Source organism: Ricinus communis, chromosome 5, assembly GCF_019578655.1.
Source record: "Ricinus communis isolate WT05 ecotype wild-type chromosome 5, ASM1957865v1, whole genome shotgun sequence".
NCBI classification, from domain to species: domain Eukaryota; kingdom Viridiplantae; phylum Streptophyta; class Magnoliopsida; order Malpighiales; family Euphorbiaceae; genus Ricinus; species Ricinus communis.
In genome coordinates this window covers 9,772,742-9,781,581 of record NC_063260.1, presented here as the reverse complement: position 1 = coordinate 9,781,581, position 8,840 = coordinate 9,772,742, and positions in this window count along the sequence as shown.

Below are 8,840 nucleotides of genomic sequence, written 5' to 3'. Positions count from 1 at the left end.
TACATATAGACTTTAGGGAAGAAAGTCTGATATAAGATTTATCAATACTTTATAGACCAAATATAGGACTTTATTTGCACATCCATAAATGCTATAAAGTTGTAAAATATTGTTTTTCTTTTTTGTTTTTGAAGATAAAGAAAAGGGGATGAGAAGAATACTTATGGGGGTAAAATGGCTCATCTCTAAATGTGTATAGAAAATGGTGAATCTTTCTTTTGAAGTACAAATTAATTATGGAATCCAAATTCCATCAACGAATTCGATGGCGATTGTGCTTTTGATGTCAGCAATTCTTTCTTTTGAACTCTTTACGCATCCATTGCATTCTTTTTGAAGGAAAGAGAAAAGGCTGACTGCTGTGCTTTTATTTCTTTTAATATTTTACCAATTTTAATTGGTACAACCGAAGTTGCATTGTATTAGATACATACTTGCTAACCATATCACACAATTTCAACAAGTATATGTACAGCACCCTATCCAATCTCATCCGGCCTAAATCTTATAATTTAATGAAAATTTGAATACTATTTTTTTTAATTTAATATTTATTTTTTGTTGGTAAAATAACATTTATACTATAATCTATATATAAATAAATATTAATTTTTGAGACTTAGATTTTTTTGACATATGTGTTTAATTTTTGACACATAAAATTTATGTTTTGACATGTGTATTTATTTTTAACACATAAAATTCAAGTTTATGTGTAATTTTATAGTTTTTTTATTATTTTATTGATTAATAAATTACATTTCTAATTAAATACTTAATGTAATTCTAAAAAATAGCATATTAATTATATTTTAATATTATATTAACCAATAAATAGTTTTCTAATTAGATAATAATACTAATTCTATCTTAAAAATAGTATATATTAATTATATTTTAATATTTTATTAACTGATAAATAATTTTCTGATTAGATAATATATCTAATTCTAAAAAATAATATTTTTAATATTTTATTCAATAATAAATTAAATTCTTAATTATATAATAAATTTTTAATTCTAAAAATAATAATATCAATTATATTGATAGTATAATATTAAAATTAATTAACAAATAATTTTTATATTATTACACTAATAAAAATTTAAAAAAAATTAAGAAGGATGTTTGAAAATAGTTAGTTTGCTATTATTTTTTAAAATATTATAAATTAATATTAAAAATTAAAAATTTTATTAAATTATATCTATCAATTTAATTTTATAATAAAAATAATAATAAAAATCGTATAACACAGAATAAACGAATAATTAAATATAATAACAGACTCTTGTAACCAATGTTTAATTATATTCAAGTAAATTAAAATAAAAACTATATAGCATAACATTATCACTTTATCTATCTTAAGCATAGCATAACATATAGGTTTTAAATAATATATATATAGTGATTTATGATTCATTTATGCATCCTTATCTTATGTTATTTCTATTTATATTAATAAGTTGCCATATTAACTTCTCAATATAATCTTTAAGAAATTGGCTTATTTAGCTAATAAAGTTAATAAAATACCTAATTTGGCCATCAAAATTCCATTTCAGCTATTTAGCTATAATAAGAAAATGTTTCATTTTCCACATAATTTGCCCAGCAAATGGCAGTTGGCAATATGACTAGGATAAGATAATGTTCCATGTCACCTCCATTTACTGTATTTCTTCCATGTCATGATGATATTATTTTTTTCCCTTTATTAGTATAAATAAAGAATTTAAATTCTAAACTTTCCTTTTAGAATGGTGAAAACTCATAATAATCTCTCAACAGAGAAGTACCAAAATTACAAACTAAACATTATTTTAAAATAGTACTTAAGCATTTAAAACTTCAACTAAATGGCCCACGAATTTTGGACATATAGTTTACTTAGTTTTATTATATTTAGAAAACTAAAGAAGAATATCAGTAATTTTAATATTTTTAAATCTTTATTAAATTTATGATTTTTTTATTTTTTTATTTTTGCTGTATTAAAATAAGTTACGGTCTTAATTTTTTATTATTTTTTATAAAACAACTAGGAAATATTTAAAAAATAACCATACCATAAATTTTAAAAAATTAAAAAAATAAAATATCTAAAAAAATAATTTATATAATAAAAATATTCTTATAAATTTTAGAATATTTAAAAAAAAAATTTCAAAAAGCAAATGTGTTATAAGTGTAAAGTCGAGCAGGCTGTTGAAAATTCCATGTAAGCCCAAAGAGTGATTGACGAATTTGTGTTTGACAAAAAATTAAAAATTAATTAATTAATCATTGACGAAAGAGCGATGGTTCACATCCATGAAGAGACACCTCTGTGAGTCTTCTTTTTCTTTCTCTTTCCCAGTGGGAATGTAACGCAAAAATATGTCGATAATACTTCACCACTTTGCTGGTTGGATTGGTAGCTCTCCACTTCGAGAAATTATTAGAAACAAAGTTTAATTTGGCTTCTTGTCATTTAATTTGTTTTTTTTTTTTTTACCATTTTGATAAATTTAGCTTAAAATTTTATTATTTTGATTCACATTAGCTATTACATAAAACTCTCCCTTGAGAAATTAAAATAAAATAATTTATTGAATAAAATAAAACAACAATTTACTTGTAAAATCTGAATTTTTTTAATAATAATAATAATATTAGTAATAATTAATAACAAGTTTTATTTAAATTAATATTATTTTATTTTTAATTGATTTAATTGGGATGATTTAAAATAGAATTGCAATGCTAGATAAAAATAAGAGAGTTATTTGTCTATATCTAATTAGTTTGATTTTTAAGAAATTAATTAAGTAAATTTCTTAAAAAATAAATTATATCTTCGGTCACTTAATTTTCTCCCCATATGAATATATGAATTAAATTCTATATTTGAGAGTTATAAAAGAATTAGTAAATAATATTTTATAAAAAACTTTATTGAGGAATGAAAAATTTTAATTAGCAAATGGTGTTGACTTTAATTGAAAAATTGTTAGCAAATTGATTATTTAAGTTAAATTAAGTGTTAGCATTAAATTGACAATTAATTTTGAAATGAGGGCTAAAAATATAATTTTATTAATATGGGGTTTTGATAAAAATTTGTATGGTTGGTTTTTTTATAATTAAATGTGTCGGTAAGGGCATTTTGATAATTTCACATTTAAAAGCAAGGGTAAATAAGTAATTCTTTATTTTTAATAATTTTAATTTGACCCAAATTAAATAGTTAAGGGTTTAAAAAAGTTGGAGGGTTAAACGAAAATTTTGCAGGGCAAAATTGTTAGTAATTATTAAAGTTGAGGGCTTCCTTTTAGGAGTAGCAGCGTCAACAATGGTGGCCAAAGGAAGGAGTTCCAACAAAGTGATGGCACCCAAGTTTTTGGGCTTTTCCGATCGTCTCCGGCGAGCTTTCGCTGATCTGAGGGCATATCCGGACTCCCCTCAGCTCAAGCTTTCCAATGGCACCAGTTTCGCGGTGATCGAACTCCGTTTGAAAATCGACGGTCGAGATCGTCCATAAATATTTTCGGATGATCGGGGGTCGAATCAGAAGATCGGGTGCTGAAATCATCATCAACGCGTTGTTTCGAGTCTGTAGGCGCGTTCGGATCGTTGATCGGACTCCGGCGGCTGGAGGCGAGTCGACCGAATGATCAAGTGTCTCGGTAATCCTCTAGCCCGTAGATTTTAGAGTTTGTTGAGAAAAATTATGTGATTAATTATTTTGTTGAGCATTAGAATAATTATGTAAGGTTTGTTTGTCAAAATAATAAATTGTCGAACCGTCTGCCAATAATCGTGAATTGTAATGTGTAGCGGAGTCAGAAAAAATAATGAAGTATTAGTGACGCGACTCCCATTAAATAAATTGTTGGAAATTTAAAGTGTTTTTTAGCAGGTTCTGGACCCGTTATACGGGGGGTAGATGTTCGTGTTTATAGGAGGTTTTGTCGAATTTTCGGTAGAATTTACCCGAGTCGAAATTCTTAGACAGTTAATTCTAGGAGTCTAGGCCTAGGGTTAGTTGTCAAACATTTTACGTTTACTGATTGAATTGTTCGAGTGATTAGATAATCCGTCAGTTCGACTGGCTCCACTGGAGGCATCAGAGCAAAGCTAGGAGGTCGTCAGAACTGTGAGTTAAAGTCATAAATCTGCTTACATGTGTCATGCTAAAATTTTACGTATCAGTTCTGATTAAATGATTTAATATTTTAATTATTTATTTAATTACTATTCATACATGTATCGTTTTCTGCATCAATGCTATTGTGAATGCATGTTGACTGGGAATGAGATGACAGTAGAACATTGCCACCTGATGGATTGCATCAGGACCGCGTGCACACTGGTGTGAGTCTGAGTCAGAAAGTAAAAGATAAATTTAGGACTTGCCCGGGTCGAGTTTAACTCTCTAGGCTGAGGAGAGTATGTTTGCCGGAGTAAAGGTCCATGGTCGAGCGTTGCTCGTTGAGCGCCGGCTTTATTGAAAATTTAAGTGACTAGACTGGATTTAAGGATCTTGTTCGAGCTTCGCTCTCTAGGCACCAGTTCTGTTGGAACGAGAGAGCCGAAAGGCTAAGACTGTTAGTAATTGGGATTAGGGTTCTATGGAGGTACTCCGTCCTACAGTATGTGAAATTTATTTTATAGAAGCATATGGCATGACAGGTATTTTTGCATGACTTAATATTTTATTTTAAATTAAATAAGTGTGTTATTGAAGTGTTTGTATTTATTTTTGGATATATGATTTTAACTCACTCTCGAGACTGACAGTCTCAATTTCACTGTTTTTCAGGTGTTAGCTTTTCTGCAGTTCTTTTCATCTACCAGCCCGATTCCTTCATCTTCGGGTTTAAATGTAACTGATTTTATTGGTATCTTGACTTTTAAAAATTTCTAGAATCTCCGCAGTAGAAATTTTAGACTTATCATTGTACAACTTTATGTAAATTCAGATCTTGCCTAATTATGCAGGCAGACCGAATTAAATATATAGAATTTGATGGTTAAGGTTAATTGTGAATCAGTATTTTTGGATTGAATCTGGATTTCAATTTGATTGAGTTAGTGAATAGTCAGGCTTACTACGGGATTTGATGGCCTTAAGCCTACCCATTCTCTAGTGCCGATCACGGGCCAACAGATCGAGTCGTGACATTACTAATTCGCTAAGCAGACTACTTTATAGTTAAAAAAACAAAATTACTTAATATAACTAATATTGAGTTTTAGATATTATTGAAATTTTATTTTCTTAAATATTGATCATAGTTAGTAATTTATTGGATTTTTAGCAATTCATACTCTTTTATGGAAAATGAGTCATACCATCTCTCACATAAGGTCATTTGAGTCTAAGAAAAGTAACGTTTTAAATTAAATTAGCCCAAAAAGGTTAAAAAGCACAAATTATAATTGATTTTAAGCTCTTACCGCACATGTGAAGTTTTAATTATTTGCCATACAATTGAAGTTTTAATTCTTTGATTTTTGTGTTTTATAACAGAAAACTTTTATCTTCAGCTTATCTTTTTCTATTTTTTTCTTTTGTTTACAACTTTTTTTTTTCTTATTGTTTTCTTCTTGATTCCTCCTTCATTGAAATTATCTCCTTTTTTTGTAGAAGCTTCTGTTTGCAATTTTTTTTTGTACTGCAATTGTTCATTAATGCTTTAAAATATATTTCTTTATTTTGTATTATTGGATCAAAGAAGCTTTTGAGGAACGGAGAATAATTTATAAATAAGTAATGTATAAATAATATCAGTAGATGAATCACCAGTTGAAAGTTTTGTAGGAAGTCAGGTAAAATTATTTTGCAGTTTGGCAGTTTTTTTAAGATGAATATTCGTTATGTGCTACATAAATGCTTTGAGTTACAATGTTCATATACTGTTGTTATAATGTTCATTTTTTTTGTTTACAATTGACTGTGAGCCTAATTCTTCTAGTAATGAACTATTAGGAATGTTTGTGAAGTCCACCGATGAAGCTTATTGTTTATATAATGATTATGCATTAAGAATTGATTTTGGTGTGAGAAAGAGTAAGCAAAGATATAAAGCAGATGAAAAATTATTAATAATGAAAAGATTTGTTTGTTTAAATGCTGGTATAAAGGAAAAGGTAGGCAAGAAAGATAAATATTTATAAAAACTTGATATTTGTATTGATCATCGAGCTCTCATAGAGTTTCATGTTGATGAAGAAGGAGTTTTGGACTGTAAGCAAATACCAAAAAGAGCATAATCATGACATATGTCCAGCTAGCAAAATCCACATTGCCTGTTTTCATAGACAAATTACAAAAAAAAAAATTGTTTAATTATCTTAATGACTTAAAAAGAAGTGGAGTTAGAGTGGCTGATGGGATTAGATTGTTGAAAAACTAATCAGGAGGATTACTATTGGTTGAATTTACAACAAGGGAAGCTTATATTCATTTGGTGTTGGAAAATATGAACCAATTAGATGGTAGTGATTCAAATACTTTGATTGAAAATTTCAGGAAAATTTTTTTCTTTGATTTTGAGGTTGATAGTGAAGCAAGATTATACAACTTCTTTTTGGAGAAATGGGCAAATGAAACAAGATTATGAGTTGTTTGGAGATCTGTTAGTGCATGATACCACATAGCGTACTAACATATATGATATGATTTGTGGTCCTTTAGTAGGTGTTAACTAGAATTACTTAATTAATTCTATTTCATATTATATTCATTATATTCTCTTATAATGTTCATGACTTATATATCTAATGTTTATATATTTTAATATTTATAGATATTTAATATTCATTTTGATTCTTATAGTCATCATAAACATTTGATATTATAGTAAAATATGTGATTTTTTTTTTATAGGTATGAATCATCATTGTATGAATATTATGTTTTGAATGTGGTTTTTTATTGAATGAGAGAATCGAGTCTTTTTTGTTTGGCTTTTCATCACCTTTTAAAAATCTATGTAAGGGAAAACATAAGACTAATCTTCTGTCCTGACTGTTGTAATTGCTCAAGTATTTTCTAACTCATGCCATAGGCTTTGTATATGGCATATATGAGAGAATTCAAAGAAAAATATTAAATTCTTAAGAAGTCAGAAAAGGTTTGTAGATTTGTTCAAGTTTTTGTTGAAATATACTGATACAGAGGCTGAGTTTGAGTTCTATTAGACCAAGTACATAATGTTGTTTGTTATTCATTTATACGCACTAAAATATTCATTTTAGAGATATATAATGTTTATTTAATTAAATATTATATATTAATTATTTTTTGCCTTAATTATTTATTATCTATGAAATTAATATTCATCTCGATTAATGTTCATGCTAATTTTATTTCTTTTATTATTCATCAATGTTTATCTTAATGTTTATTATCTAGTACTGTAATGTATATTGTTTCTATCTAAAATGTTCATTAATATTTTCTCATGTAGATTGGTTATAGAATTTCGTTGTCACAATAACCATTAGATAGAAAAGCTATACAAGTCCAGAGATAAATTGTACCATGCTTTTAGTAAAAACTAATTTTTAGATGGTATTTTATCATCTCAAAGGAGTGAGACCAAATAATTTTGTGTCTAGAAAACTTTTTGGGATTGCCGGTCTTTATGACTTTTATAATTCATTTGTTAATGTAGTCTCAGGATGGAAAAGATTTACATTGCATAGTAAGTTAACCAGCTATGGTAATGAATCATGTGAAGCTTCTTTCACATGCTAGGGAGATATACACAATAGAAATTTATTTTTTCTTTAAAGAGTAATTTTTAAATGGGGCTACATGTCTTCAACAATGTGTGATATTAAATGGCAGCAACATTAAATATCATGTTTGGCAGCTATATGTGAATATGATTTGACATGAAGTTGATTTCAATCAACATAATTTGAGTATATATTGCACTTGCAAGATGATTTCAGAGGGAGAAATTCTTTGCTGCCATTATTTGCTTATATTGAATGTTCATTATATTGAAGCTATTCCAAATAAATATATAATTAAGAGATGGAGAAAAAGAGTTATTGAAAGTAAAGATAGAGATATTCTTATGACTTTATGTTCTTCAAATGAGTCTAGTGTAGCTGCTTCACTTGAGAGAATTTATGTGGCTAGAAAAATTTAAAAATTGATTTCAATTAGTGAACATAATGTTAAAGCTCAAGAAAAATATGAGTTAGCTTTTAATAATGCAAAAAGTAACATTTTGAGTGAGGTTGGTTCTGTTTTTATAGAAGATTATGATGAAATTTTAGTTGAGAGAATTTAAAATCCTCATTTTCGTAGAGTAAAAAGTCAATGTAATCAAAGAGTCAAGAGTGTTATAGAGAAAAAATGTAATCAAACAAAAGGGCATAGAAGAAATGCTCAAATGGCTGCATCGTGAAAAAAAAGGCAGTTTATAATTCAATTCAAGTACTTTATTTGTTGATTTTTTAATTAATGTATTTTATATTTATCTTAACTAATATTTTGATTTTCTTATGAAACTGTTCATAAAATATTTGGAGATGGATATCTTGCACATAAAAATTCTAGCAGCTCAGAATTGGTAAATGTTATACCAATTTCGAATTTAAGAAGTTATACTTTAATTGTTTTTTCATTGAATTTTAATACTTCGAATAGTTTATAAGAACTGATTTTTTTTTGTGACTTTGTTTACTTTCTTATGTGATTTTTAATATAATGAGAACACATTATGTACATTTAATATTTTACTTTTTTGTAAGAATTATTATTATGCTCTAGTTCTAATATTTTAATTATATGTTTTTATGAATATTTAACAGTATCACAGTGAACATTT